This window comes from Centrocercus urophasianus, unplaced genomic scaffold (assembly GCF_019232065.1).
Source record: "Centrocercus urophasianus isolate 14NV4802_14NV808 unplaced genomic scaffold, USGS_Curo_1.0 seq_13, whole genome shotgun sequence".
Lineage (NCBI taxonomy): Eukaryota > Metazoa > Chordata > Aves > Galliformes > Phasianidae > Centrocercus > Centrocercus urophasianus.
Genome location: NW_024884475.1, coordinates 5034316 through 5049103, shown reverse-complemented (window position 1 = coordinate 5049103; position 14788 = coordinate 5034316).

The window sequence follows — 14788 nt, the reverse complement described above, 5'->3', positions numbered from 1 at the left end:
TCAAAATTCACAGAGGTTCTGTTCAATTTTTTCCAACTCTGTAGATCTTTTTGGCTGCCCTGCCCTACCCTGCCCTCAAACATATGCTCTGCTCCTCCCAGCCTGGAGGATCAGTGAGCAGCCACTCCATCACCTCCTCCAGGTCATGGATAGCAATGGACAACATGGATAACGTTAAACAGAACGAGTCCCAGGATAGACCCCTACAATATCCCACCTCTTAGCATGTCCCATTAACCACGGATTCTTAGCCTGATCATCCAACCAAGCTCTTAAGCATCTCATTGCCCACCCATCCAGACTATAACATTGTAATTTGGTTACAAGAGTGTTGTTAGAGATGATGTTGAAAGCAAGCTGAAGTCAAAGTGAATGGGGACATGATGTTCTCCCCATGCCCACAAATCCAGTCATCGTCTTATCATAGAATTGATTCAGGTTAATCAGGCACAATGTTCTGTTAGCAAATCCAGACCTCTTGCCAATCTGCTCCAGGAGGACTTGCTCCATGATTTTCCCAGGGTCTGAAATGAGATTGACCCAGTTGTTCCCCAGGCTGATCTTTTGGAAAGGGGATTTGACATGTGTTTTTTACCAGTTGCCATGGTCTTCCACCAATCTCCATGACCTTCTGAAGACAACAGTGGCCTTGTCAGGACATCAGAAAGTTCTTAGCACTGTGCATGCACTTTGTCAGGTCGCGTTGACTTGTACAGTTCAAGTACAATCTATCTACAACTTGACCTTCATCCATTGCTGGGTAAATTACACCATGTGCACGTTTAAATGAGACACGTCTGTATTTTACAGATAACTTACAGCAAGGCAACGTTCATTTGTGCGCTTGCTTAGCACATAAAATACAGCCAACTTTGGGTTCAAACTTAGCAAAGGAGAACTAAAATCTTTATTGATTCAGCCTGCTGTAAACTGATGCTAAATCACCAAGCTGCTGAGAAAGTCCCCTCTGTAATCTTCACAGCACCTTTGTTTGACGTAAACCTGATATGCAGTGGGTGAAAAAGGGGAGGGGAAGAAAAACCCTACAATAGAAAAGAACAAGTCAGTGGGGTTGTGACTGAAAGAAACCTACTGCCCTTCACTCTGCAGCTTCCGAGAGCACCTTCCTGGTACCTGGGCTGTGTTCAAGACAAGCCAGAGAGCTGCAGTTAAGAAATATATAGTTAATGTGAGCAGCAGAATGGGAAGTAGCAGCTGAGGCTGAGCTGAGGTGAAATACAGAACTGCACTAAGGCTGCCTGGTACAAGATGCAAGTCAGGCTGATGTACTGGTAGATGTGTTATAGAAGGGATATGTGCTTGTCAGCCCATGCAGCTCTGCACAGGCCTGAAAGGGTTTCTCTTCAGGTTGGTAATATCTGGGCAACTGACTGGGAGTGCATGCTGTTGATTGCTTTATGGTATGTTTTATCAGAAGTGTCCTTGCCTAGTACAAAATTTGAAGTTAACTCTGTTACATGACAGGGCAGCAGTGCTACAGCTGCTGATCTCCAGCCACATCTGCAGGCACATCCCAAGGCCCTGCCCTGTAGTCAAAGTCTAATGCTTTGCTTTGGGAGGAGAAGGATTTTTATTTATGGGCAACTGCTGACCTCCAGACAACCAAACACACGCAAACATTTCTGTTTGTGTTGCACTGTGCTGTATTTTCTCTCTGTTACTATTACTATTTTTTATTTTTGTATTTTTTATTTTTTTTGTAAGCCTGATGGAGCAATGAGGAGGTGGAAAGCTGATTTAAATTTGCTTGACAGACCCAAGAGCAATTACCAGAGCCCATCAAGGCTTTTTTCAACTGAGGAAAGCACAAAGAGGGTATTTTGACAATGTGCCATAGGCAGACACGGTCCTGCTTTATGTTACTGTGTGAATAAATAGTGCCTGGCTGTGTCATGAGTTTATACAGGGATTTGAGGATCTGTTGAGGATCTGCCATCTAAGAGTTTCTTTTACTTCTCTGAACGGCATAACAAATTAAATAGTGTGCTCTCCTCAGCACACAGCTTTGTTGTTCCATAATAGGAAATAGAGTAGGACAAAACAGTTAAAAATCTTGAAAAAAAAAAAACAGGCAAGATGGAATCCATGCAATCCATGCCCTGTCCCAGATCAGGGCTGAGCCAGAGCAGCCCTTTTTCATACTGGGGAGACATGGGGCTGCTTTCAGGTGCCAGGAGGACACCAGCTCTGGGCAGTTTTGACACATCTCACATACAAAAGGTAGAAATCCCACAGGTGCTCTTTTCTTGCTGGAAAAAAAAGTGTTTTCTCAAAAATTTACCCCAGAAAATGTTTGTTCCTCTGTCTCACACAAAGTCCAGTAGGACAGCATGGTATGGCCCCACCACACATGGTGGCTGTGTGCCTCTGTTGCCATCGTGGGGTCAGACGTGTCCCTCACGCAGCATCAGAGCACCTTCTGAGCATCTCCAGAACATCTGCTTTTTTTTTGTTCCTTTCCCTGATTGCCAGGATCAGATTTTCTTTGAGGAATACGCATCAAAAGGAGGCTAGCCCAAGTCACTGCTAAACCAAATACTTTGGGTACAAAAATAACCCGCCTTCCACTTTTTCCTCTGTAAATTCGTGGAAATGTTAAAACTGAAAAGAGGTTGTAGCAAGGTGGGGCTCAGTCTCTTCCCCCAGGTAAACCAAAAGGCAGAGGAATTGGCCTCAAATTGCTCCAGAGAGCTTCATGTTGAATAGTAGGAAAAAGTTCTTCTCCAAAAGAGTGGTAATGCATTAGAATGGGCTGCCCAAGCTGTGCTGGAGTCACCGACCCTACAGGTGTTTAAGAACAATGGGGATGTAGCACGGAGGGACATGGTTAGTGGGCATGGTAGGGACAGGTTGGGTTTGAACTAAATGATCTTAGAGATCTTTTCCAACCTGAGTGATTCTGATTCTGTAAGAGCCTGTGGATACCCATGCAGTGACCTAATGTCACCGAGGCAGGAGGCAGAGGTGTGCTTGTAGAGCTGGGAGTCCAGCAGCACTTTTACATCCCAGTTCGGATGCTGGACACACCTGCCAGCCTCTTCACAGCAGAAAGACCACCAACACTTCCTGCACATGGATAATGTCTTATCTCGACAGGAGAAATAAAGCTGCTCTTCCTAGAAGTGTACAAATGTTAAATCAAGCTAATACTGCTGAAGTTTTGCCAGAGAACAAAAGAGAAACCTGGGCCAAGATAAATCAGTGCTGACAAAGAGAATATTGCTTGCCAGCTTGAAACCAAGTGCCCTAAGCCAACGCATGCCATTTCTACTCTCCCAGCTGCTGCCAAATGACTTGCTTAAGATGTAGTGTTTCAGGTTGAGAATCCAAAATAATGTGTTTTTGACACTGTAATAGATTTATAGTGAATTCTTCCTGTGAAAGTGTGTAACCTGAATGCTCTGAATGCAGAATTGCTTGGAGGCACTTGGACTTTCTCCATGCTTTGGATGCTGTGTGTTGTGACATGTCTTTATTTTGACTTAGATTTGCATTGTCTTTTCTTTCTATTTTTGTTTGCATTTCATTTCTATTTCTTTTTTTTTTTTTTGGGGGGGGGGGGAAGTGTAATTGGAATGCACATCCATTGCTAAGCTCTCTCTTTCTAATGAGACACATTTCAGTATTTCTTGCCAGTGCACAATCTTGAAATTGAAGTCAACTCATCCACTCTGTCTTGAAGGGGAGGAGAGAAAGATTTAGAGTCATAAAGAAAAGTAGTTAAGACGTCATTCACTATGGCTGCTTTAAGCTCCCCTTTCCAGACTTCACTCTTCTGCCTTAATGTTATTTCATCTCAAGATATAAGTAGATACAACCTGTCTGGCTCCAGAAGATTCTTGGGTTCTGCATTTTTCTGCCCTCTCCTCAGCAAACCTTTACTCCAAGTGCAATTTTGGGACCCTGTAGCATCTCTCAGCTGCAGGTTTTCTTCCACACCCTTCTGACGCCTGCCACAAGAGGTTTTTCTGTGCTGGTGTCCCCTGTTGACACCTGTGAACATGACAGCTGTTGTAGGAATCCCACCAAAATATTTCCTTGCTTTGCGGATGGAAGAGGATTTCAATGCATCCCTCGTAACATGTCAGGGCTGCCTTTTCCTGTCCTTGCCACACCAAGCCTGTGGGAAGGACCAGGGCTTTTCCTAGCTTTTCCTTTTTTCTTTTCTTCTTCCTCTCATCAGCAGCACTGCCAGATCCCTTTTCCCTCCCTTGTTCCTTCTGTCCAGCCATGCTCCTGCTCTGGTGATGCCACATCTGGGCCTGTAGTACTCTCTCCCCTTGAAGGCTGGGCAGAGCCAGGGCATTCCTCAGTCCAGGAAGCAGCCTGAGGTTAACCCAAGTCTATTTTATTTTTAGCTGAGACTTTAACTGGCCGTGAATCCATGCACTGAGAATGTCAGCAAGGAGAGAGGTCTCTTCAAGATCTGTGAGAAATCTTAAGGTGAAAGAGAAGCTTGTTGCTTGAATTTCCCTGTGCTTCTGCCTCTGGACGGCGGTTCAGTTCACTCACCAGAACACAAGGCAGCAAGCTTTGTTGGTAGGGCTTTGCGGATGTCAGTCTGGCTTCTGGTCTTATCATCACGTACAAACATCATCACCCCTTTCATCAGGGGTTTGAACTCTTCTGCTTGTTGGTTTGTTTGCTTGGCAGAAGCATCCTACCAGGAAAAGCCACAAATATTTTAGTATAAACATGCTTATATCATTACATTTAATTTCTCTCCCCAAATGGAAATGTACTTCTATCACTATTAAATACTTACTGCTTTAAAGTTTACTCATTTAAAAGCACTAGAGATAAAGCAGTGCATTAACAAGTGGAAGGATGGAAATGGCTTCAGAGGAAGTACAGTATTTGCTATTATTGTCATTTTCTATTCAACAGTGAACACCATGCACTGAGGACATTCACCATCACTGCGACCATAAGGGCCAGGCTCAGTCTTGGGCTTCTGTAGTCAAAAGCTGAGTGCCTTCTGTGACATTTCTATTGATTTGAAAGATGAGTGGGATGAGTCTCCTACAGCATTTACTGGAGCATCTTTGCCCAGTGGTACCCACACTTGCTTATGGTGGTTATGCTATGGCCAGTGTAGGGTTCCCTTGCCCTACATCACTATGTGACAACACGTGAATCCTGCCTTAAATGCACCCGCTTCTTCTGGCTGCCATGTCAGGAATCCCTGAATGCCTGACTCAGATATCCCCACTGGAGACTGGGTCAGGTGAACCTCAGGGGAAACCAGCATCACGTTTCAGATAAACAAGGCCAGTCAGGCAGATACACAGACCTCGCCATCAGCGAGGCTGAACAGTATTAAAAGACTAGAAAGAGGGCAAGAAAACAAAAAGCTCATTTAATTAGCACGACAACCCCTGATGGATATTAACACGGATCTGCAGAACTGGAGACCAAAGAATGTGATGTTTCAGATGACTCACACAGGAATGACATTGTGAGTCACCTATTTGTGGCATTTCTTTAGCAACAGCAGCAAACAGAAGTGATTAATCTGATTTCTCGCGACATAGCCTGTTTGCAGACCACACAGATGAGGCATAGAACACAGATAATTTAAATCAAATTAGGTAGAGGCTATAAACTTTTTGGATAACGTAGTTGTTTTATGTGATATGATAGTTGTTTTCTCAATGAATTGTCTCCATGTGTACGTTCATCTGATCATTTACACTGTGTTGGGGAGGGTAAGGGTAAGCATTATATTGCTTCTGGTGAAAGTTGTGGAGAATAAGGTGGATAACTATCTTGAAAAATGAGGTCTTTGGCTTTCTGCTAAATTAATATTACTACTATGTAATTAGCAGTGAGAAGTCCGAGGTTGGTGCACTTGCCCCAGCCTTCTTTACTTTTTGCTAATGAAAAATCAGTCTTTTAATAGAGCAGCTTCTAAAAAGTCTGCTCAAGGTGTAATTACTGCATTGGCACCCTTAGCCTTTTCTTCTTATACTTGGACACGACACAGTGTTCCTTCTGTGTAGAGGCAGAGGTGGAACGACGAGGTTTTGGCACAGAAGTTTAATGTCAGCTCAGAAACAATGGAAAGAGAAACCAACTGACCAAATTTCTGCAATGATTGCTGTAAACAATCTTCCACCCATCTGCCTTCTCTGAGCAATGTAGCTGAAGGGGATCCACAAAAGCAAACAGTAACACAGTGCCAGGTCTCACGGCAGCCTGGGTCTGGTCCTGTGTAGAAGTGACATCTGCCCAGTTTCCTGGTGTTCAATGCCTGCTCTGGCTGCTCGACAGGTTTGTGGTTTTCATCCTTGTTCTGCACCAGTCTAAGGCCATGGGCACTGCTCTGCACCTGGTAGTCCTCAGCTTCACAGCCCCTGCATGCAGAGGATGCAGGCTGGATAACAAGGGCTGCTTGTCATTGTTCTAGCACCTTAAGAATTACAACTTCATCTTCATTTCAGCCACAAATGAGTACAATTTACTTGGCAATATATCTACCATATGTATTTATTAGACAAAGGATATCTTAAAAAAAAATGGCAAAAATCCATTTTAAGCTTGTTTTGCATCAGTAATGCACTAAAAACACTGTTTTCACTCCATATCCTGTTGGTGATGTTTCTTCAACCAACTGGTAGGACCAGTGTTATGCACCTGTACCTTTTTACTTCAAATAACACTGCTACCACAAGGCTCAGCCAGGAGGCCAATGTGGGATCCAGTACAGATGATCACTACTTTAGATTTACTTTCTATATCAATGTCAAAGGCAAAGCATTCTCCTCCCAATGTTGTAGTTGACAATCCCCTGCTCATCTCCCCCTCTGGTTACAAAAGCTGAGAGCTGATTGCTGATCTGTAGGAAGGTTAAAGCGAGCTGCTGCATCCCTGCAGTCCAGTGGCTCTGCAGGAAATCTAGTTTGTTTTCCTCCCACCTCCTCGACAGTTGAAAATAATAGTAAAAAGAGTTCAAGAATTGGCCTTATCTTTATCAAGAGTTCACTTTGTTCAGACTTGGCAAGTAGGAGGCATATGGAGATCTCTGATGTTTAATTTTAAATCATAGAAATATCTGTGTTGGAAAATAACTTAAAGTCCAACCACCAAACTCACTTCCAGAGTCCCATCAACAGACTGTGTCCCTCAGTGCCACATTCACACAGATCCCAAATGCCTCCAAGGATGGGGAAAAAGATAGATATGGGGCAACCAAATAAAATCAAATGCACCAGCGGAAGAATCCCCTTTGGGCAGATGATAGACCTTGGAAAAGGACACATAGAGCACTAATCCTACAGGAAGGGAAATCTTGCTCTTGCATAAACTCCTACTGAGTCTGGCCACCTTTCAAGTCTCTGGCAATGCTTGAAGAATGTATGAGATTTCAGCATATGATGAAGACAAGAAATCTCACCTTCTTGACTCTATTTTAGTTCCTCTTCACAGTTTGGCAGCTCTCCTCTTGTTCTGTAGCGATGTTCATGTCTCCTACATTAATCATACTGCTTCCAGGCCTGCACAGCGCGGCTGGTGCTGGCATGCCCAGACCACCTCACAAGCCCGGCCCCCAGCAGGTTTCCAGCCGTGTCTTTAGACTGCTTCATTTCACAGAATCATAGAATTACCAAGACTGGAAAAGACCTCCAAGATCACCCAGTCCAACCATCCACTACCACCAGTATTTCCCCCCATGTTTGTCCTGTAGAACTGCTGCAGGACACAGCTCTGATAGAAAGTGTTAGCTTTATTCTTCCCCGCTTTGGCTGTAGACCTGGAACACTGAGTAATTTTTCTTCCTGCTGCACTGTTCCTTAAATCCCCCTTCCCCAGGCTGCATTTTGGCAACTAGAGTATTTTGCTGCCATCTCTGCATCCCCAGGTCACGTTGACAGACAGTCAACAACACTACTCTAGAACTTGTTTTCTCTGTACCATGACCTTGTTTAACTTAACACGTAGTGCCCTGATGCTGTTTCTGATAGCAAAGTAGAGCAACAATTATCCTCATCATCCCAGTCTGTCAAAGAAGCTGCTGATGCTTAACCTTTCCCAACACTCTATCTCCCAAACCACCTTCTTCCAGCCTGGTGTCTATCACATTCACAGAATTGCACAATCATAGAATATCCTAAATTAACAGAGACCCACAGGAATGAGCATTATCATCTCAGCCAGTTTCTTGCTTCAGCTTGTTGAATCGTAATACTTTTTACCTGCTGCCCCACTGAGTCATTGCCATGCACATGGTATGCAGGCTTGTGCTAGCTGCATTTTTCCTTCCAGATGCTTTCCTATAGAGACTGGCAGCAGATATGTGCCTATCTGGCCTGCAGGCTGCTTATGCCCAATGCCATCTCATATCTGCTCCTCAGTAATTGCTTCTGCTTTGCCACAGCAGACTCTTGGGGTTGCATTTGTGCACCTTCTAGTAAATCTGTGCTGGTTGTGCTCAGGGCTTTATCACTTCTCCTTCTCCCTTGGATTTATGTTTCTCTTCCTGTTTTCTGTGAGAGCAAGACCATACTTTGCTGGAGGAAGGACATAAGGGGCCTAGGGGCAGTGCCCATAGAGACAAGCTGGAAGATAACTCAGTTTGTAAAAGGAAGCAGGAGGAATTGAGTGATGGAGCTCCCATTTGCAGAGGGGTAGAGTTCCCCAGCACTTGATCTCATAGCCATCCCTCAGAAAATGCCCTTGGAACCTTCTTAACCAAGTATTAATGGTTTGGAAAGCACCTCTCTCGTCTGCCCATTCCCTGTTGCACACAGATCGTTTTATTTTTCTGTATTCTTTAACAGCAATTATTAGTCATGAATGGTAACATAGCTTATAGTGCTTGAAAGGCTTACATGTCTTCACAAACAGAAAAAGGAAAATGAAAAGCAAACAAAACCCGAATTAAATTGCTCTTCATAAGAGGCAGAAGAGGCAGTGTGAGCTGAAGCCAGACTAATTCTAACAGGAAACAACTGACATTTGCAGCTATGGCCACGTGTTCTTCTGAGGCCTTCAGATTAAGACATGCTCTCTGAAAGGAGCGTTGTAGTAAACTATCTGCTGACCTCTTCCCTTGGGGCACAGTGGCTTCTTCAGCACGACCTGACGTCAGATATCTGTCACGTGCATCCACAGATTCATTCTCATCAGATCATTCAACTGGTGGCCCTATACGGTGTCCATGTGGGATGGGAGTGCATCAAATCACAGACAGGGGCAGAAGACTTGCAAGATCCTATGGAAGAGGCGATCAGCATGATTAGTTTACTTGAACAAAAGTAGTAGTGGGTGAAGTACAGGTGGAACAAAATGAGATGTAGTAGCTTGTGATGTCCTGGAAGTCATTGGCACTTCTGGCCTAAACAGAATTATGAATTGATATTAAGCATATATTGTTGGGTGACATTTGTTGTGGGTTGGTTACATGAAGATATGCACTAGATGGAATTTCTTTTGCCTGAAGTGATACACACCTGCCCTACAAATATGTGTAACTTGCCTTAACTTTCTTAAATTGGGTTAGCTCCTCTGCAGATTACTAAATTCTCATGTAATTGATTTAAGGAAGGGTTAAATTGGGTTAAGTACATCTCCATTATGTGCTCTTAATGCTTTAATTAGGTCAATTTAAAATCAATTTAGAAAACTTGCCCCGGCTGGTTTAGCTATTATAGATGAGAATCTAGATATAGTGAAAGAGCAAAATAATTCATTGAGTCAACAATTCCTCGTTTTTTTATGACAAGACACCAGATCTCTCTGGCCAAATTTATCGTTTTGGTAAGCCCAGCTCTGCTGGAACATGCCTGAGAGCAGGGAGAAACTTAGTACTGGCACTGCTGCCCAGAGAATTGGTGGGTGCCCCATCCCTGGAGGCATTCAAGTCCAGACTGGATGGGGCCCTGGGCAGCCTGATCTGCTGGGTGGCAACCCACCAGGTATCCCTACCTGGAAGGGACCTACAAGGATTATAGAGTCTGACTCCTGGCATAGAAGATAAAGCTTAAGGACTGAGGGGGATCAGCTGTCCCATCTCAGTATTGATTACAGTGATGGCATTTCTGACACAAGCTATAGGTAGAGCTCAGCCTGTTGGGAAGGAGGTGAAGGTAACAAGGAGAAGCTAGGAGAACGACCAGATAGAAACTCTGGGGCTCTTGCATTATGTCATCCAGCAATATCAGCCAAAGTACTGAAAAAAAGAAAGAAAATTCTGAAACAACCTCAGTTTGCAACAGAATGAATTTTCACTCCACTGCTGGACTTTAAAACCCTTGAGTTTTTCTTCCCAGGAGCTCAGCATTTGGCTGAGTGAGAGGAGATGCATCTTTCATGCCTATAATATGAGGATTAGTTTCTTATTGAAGGAATTTGCTCATGAGAGCTGCAAGTGTGTATGGTGCATTCTACATCCCTCTGGACTTCAAGAGCCCTCTTTTTGTGGTGGGGTGAGGGGCAGGCATGGCTTTTGCTTTGTACATCACAACATGGAGAGTGCAGGTCCTTGTCATCACAGCAATGCAAAAGAGCAGTATTATAAACTATAAATCCTTGTAGTCATGTATTGAGGAAGTCAGTATTGCCCTGAATCAGATAAGTATGCCCACATCAAGCAATTATAACAAAACAAGTCCCAGCTGCTTAGAATATATCTGAATGGTGAGGAGAAGGAATGGGAATCCATTCATCCCACACCTGGAGCAGGGGAACGAAGAGGCCATCCCCTGAGCATCAGACTCTCCACAGCTGCTGCCTGACCCAGACACTGCAGCCTTTCCTGAAATTCTTCCTTTGGAAGCCAGCCTTGTTCCAGGGTTCAGGGCTGAAGCCATGCTGATAGAGGAAGCCAGCATTTCCCAGGTCAAACTTTGCATCATTTTCCAGGCATATGCTTCTCTGGTGAAAGCAGGTACTCTGGAGAAGGCTTTTTTTCCTAATAGATAGTCAATAATTAATTTGCTTAACTCAGAATTGCGGTATTTTTGAATTCTCAGCCAAGTTTGCATTTGGAAACAAGCATTTCTTTGGGGTTTTTATCTCTCTCGGTGGCTGCAGCAGCCCTCAGCCAAACTCCCTGTCTGCAACATTTAAATCTCTCCATAAATCACGCTTTGCATCACTGGGATGTGTCTTCTCCCTCTCCAGGCTCTTGGTTTTTAACCATTTGCAGTAATGCCAGAAGATCCGCAGCTCTGGTGTCTCAGAAGAAAGCCTCACTCTGTCCATTTGTCTTTCTGGGTACAAACACAACTGCACGTGCAGGGCTGTGGGGCCGTGGGTTTGAATGCCTCCCCAAGTGCTTATTCACAGCCTCACAAAAGCTCATGGCAAACACAGCCACTGCTCTCACTGCACACATTGTCAGCCTGACAGAGCACGCAGCCGTGCAGGCGCATCTCAAGCTGGTTGTTTGCAGGGATTGTTACCCTCATTCTGCAAAGAGATTGCTGCAGTTAACTTCTTCGCTCCTAGCTGGGCTAAGGTATATTTGTTTGTATTCAAATGCATGACTGCATGCACGCTTACAGCTGCAGTTTGTTTAAAACTGGGTCAGTGGGTGCAACACTTCTCATTTAGTTACCGGGAATGCAATCTGCATGGAAGTATTTCCTGAAAGGATGAAGCGATACATCACCTCCTCCCCTGTGGAAGAAGAAAACATATATCCTGCCAGATCTTACAGAGAGAACGTGTTGGAAGATAACTGTTAGGAAACTGTTTACTGTGAGGGCAACAAGGCCCTGGCACAGAGAACTGTGGGTGCCCCATCCCTGGAGGTGCTCAAGGCTGGGTTGGATGGGCCCTGGGCAGCCTGCTGTAATGGAAGGCGTCCCTGCCTGTGGCAGAAGGCTGGAACTTGGCAGTCTTTAAAATCCCTTCCAACCTCAGACATTCTGTGGTTCTATGATTCCTTCCATTCCTTCATCTGTATCTTTTCCATCTTCCCAGCTCTTTACTACTTAAAAAAAAAAAAAAAAAAAAAAAAAAAAAAAGGAGGTATTTACTTATTTTTAGTATTAATTATCTCAGATAACTTCAGCCTGATGCTACCCCAATACAATGACATTTTCATAAAGTAACACACAGGGAGTTTGCTTTCGTTTCTGTGTCCACTGGTCTGAGTTCGGATATTCAAGTCTTTACGTGCAATCATAACAGCAAAGACACTTCCTCTTTTAGAAACAAACCCAAGTATTTTCAATCACTCAAACCTCAGAGAGAAAACACCCATCACCACATGATATAAATCCAAGATAGTTATCACTACTGTGGCTTCTTGAGAGCAGGGAAGTGATCACAGACAGAAAACCGAACAAAGACCTTGCAGTGCCTGATGCAGATCTAGAAAACTGCCATTCCTTTGTCACCCAACCATTTTGGGCTAGATGTGATTTCACACTGACGAACTGACGTGTCTCTGTGGTTTGATGAAGCCACACAGTTCAAACCTGCACCCAAATTCTCTGCTTTGTCATCAAAGAAGCAGGGCAAATATGTACGTGTTCACAATTCAGTGAATCCCAATTAGACCTAAAAAATCACAGGTCTGGGGAAGAGCACATCCCATGGATGCATGGGGAGAGGGATTAACATCTTGGCAACGACCTGGTGGAGCTGGTGGGATTTATCTCAGGAAATCCCCAGGCTGGTGCTGGGAAAGATTGTTTCTGGGTATTCCCCTGTTCCTGTCAGCACCCATGTGCACTGCGCACCCGTGTCTGCAGTTTACATCCCACAGGGACTTTTTGCTATGGGAGAGAGGTGGGTTGGGATCCTGCACTAGAATCACCAGCTGAAACCGAGTGAAAAAAACAGAGACTTCATCAAGGCAATGCAACTTGCTACATGGCAGCAGCCCAGCTGTAAGCCATGGTACGTGTATGGATGGCTCTGGTCAGTCTGCCAGCAATCCACACCAGCGCCTGATGAAACCTAAAAATATTCCTCTGTTCCTTTCCCAAGGGGACTTGGTAGCTTCCTGGGTATTTTGTCTTTTGAAAGGTTTAGCGTAAGGAGTAATTGCCTGTAAAGCACTAATGAGACCAAGTGTAATTGATGTCTGGGAATTGGATTAAACCTCTTCAGTGCATCATCACACCTCTCACTCCTGGAAGGAGGATTATCTGGCAGATGGAAACCGCATTCAGATGCACTGCTGGCTTCCCAAACACACCATTCTTCTTGTCAGTCAGAACAGAGCAGGAGGAGAATGAAGTATGAGGGTTGTTAAAGCATGGACTGCCACAAACATGCCCCAGTTCTCCTCCACACCATCAAGGTTTGCAGAAATAGCATCACACAACCTCAGGGGTAGTGTGCCTCAAATTAAATGGGAATTACAAGCTCCAAAGAGGCAGGGGCAATGGTTTGGTGTGCTCCAGATTCTCCTTAGATCCACCATGTCTGAACTGTGATAATTCCCAGTGGCCAGAAGGCAGGAAGAGAACTGGGAACCCTCACACTAAAAGCACAGATGGTGTTTACAGCTGGAGAAAGAGCTTCTGTGCTAGGAAACGTTCCCTCTTCCTTGGACCAGCACAGCAGAGGACTTGTGCAAGACAAAGACAGAAATGCTTATGGTCTCGTCTGTCTTAATAGGACAATATAATAAGCACCGTTTGGACACACTCATCCCAGCCGTAATTCTTTTCTTGCCAAGCTGAGCAAAACAAAGGATGACTGTGGTTTGCAGGGTGCTAAAATGAGTGCTGACTCAAAAGTGCCAGCCAGCTCTTCGCAGGGCTCTCAGTTCAATCAGAACAGTGTCTTTGGAGTGACCAGAATCGAGGCAGAAATGGACATCATGTGCAGTCAGGAAGCAGGCTCATGAGCCCTTACATAGGAGCACCATCTTCTGCTGGCAAGTCTTAGAGCGTGCTGCAAAGCATTAAAGGATCATCTGCATCTACCCCCGTGCATGAGAAGGGATGTGATGTGTCTGAGATCACGAGACATCTGTGTTTGAGCTGGGAACAGAGCCCAGATGTTGTGAGCGTTACAGACATTTGCTCTGAGCACACAGCTTCTCCTCGCACTGTGTCTGGGCTGCTTGGAGCTGCTCGGAGCTGCTCCTGCTTCATTGCCTCGTAGCAGCCCATAGCAAAGCCAGAGTGGAACCGGAGGCGCTCTGCTCTCCAGCTAACCAGGAGCAGCTGCTGAACGCTGTAGTGAGAAAACAGCATTTCATTTGTAGTGACATTGCTGCTACTGAGCCAAAAAAAACCCAAACACAAATGTGATGCAAATCACCACTCAGAAGCAGCGGCTAAGAGTCGCCATGGTGTTACCCAGCACAGCCCTTTGTCATGTTTTCAGATAGCACACAGAGGCAACCACCCCTTGGCTGGCACACATCTGTCACTGCACACAGGCATACTTAAGAAGACATTTTCTTCCCCGGTGCATGGAAGGGTCAATTGCAGTGCATTTTTCTGACACAGTAGAAAAAAGCCTGGCAGTGAGAGAGTGACCTTCACCCTCCTTTAGAGATACTAAAACCAGCTCTAATGGGAGTGCCAGGATATCGCTTCTCCTTTCCTCTCCTTTTTATTCCCAGTGTTTAACTCAGCATATCCATCCATGTTTCTCGGCCTGTTGTCTCCAGCAGCCACTGTAATACAGCATCAGAAATCCTCCCACCTAAATTAATACCAGTTTCTATTACACGAGGTCTGATAACCCCGTTTCTAAGACTCCGGGTGAGATCTTGCTAGGAAACCAGAGCAGCGCTACAGAGCTGCGTTGGGGATGGCACACCTTGAATGTTTCAGTGTCTGAATGGGAGCTA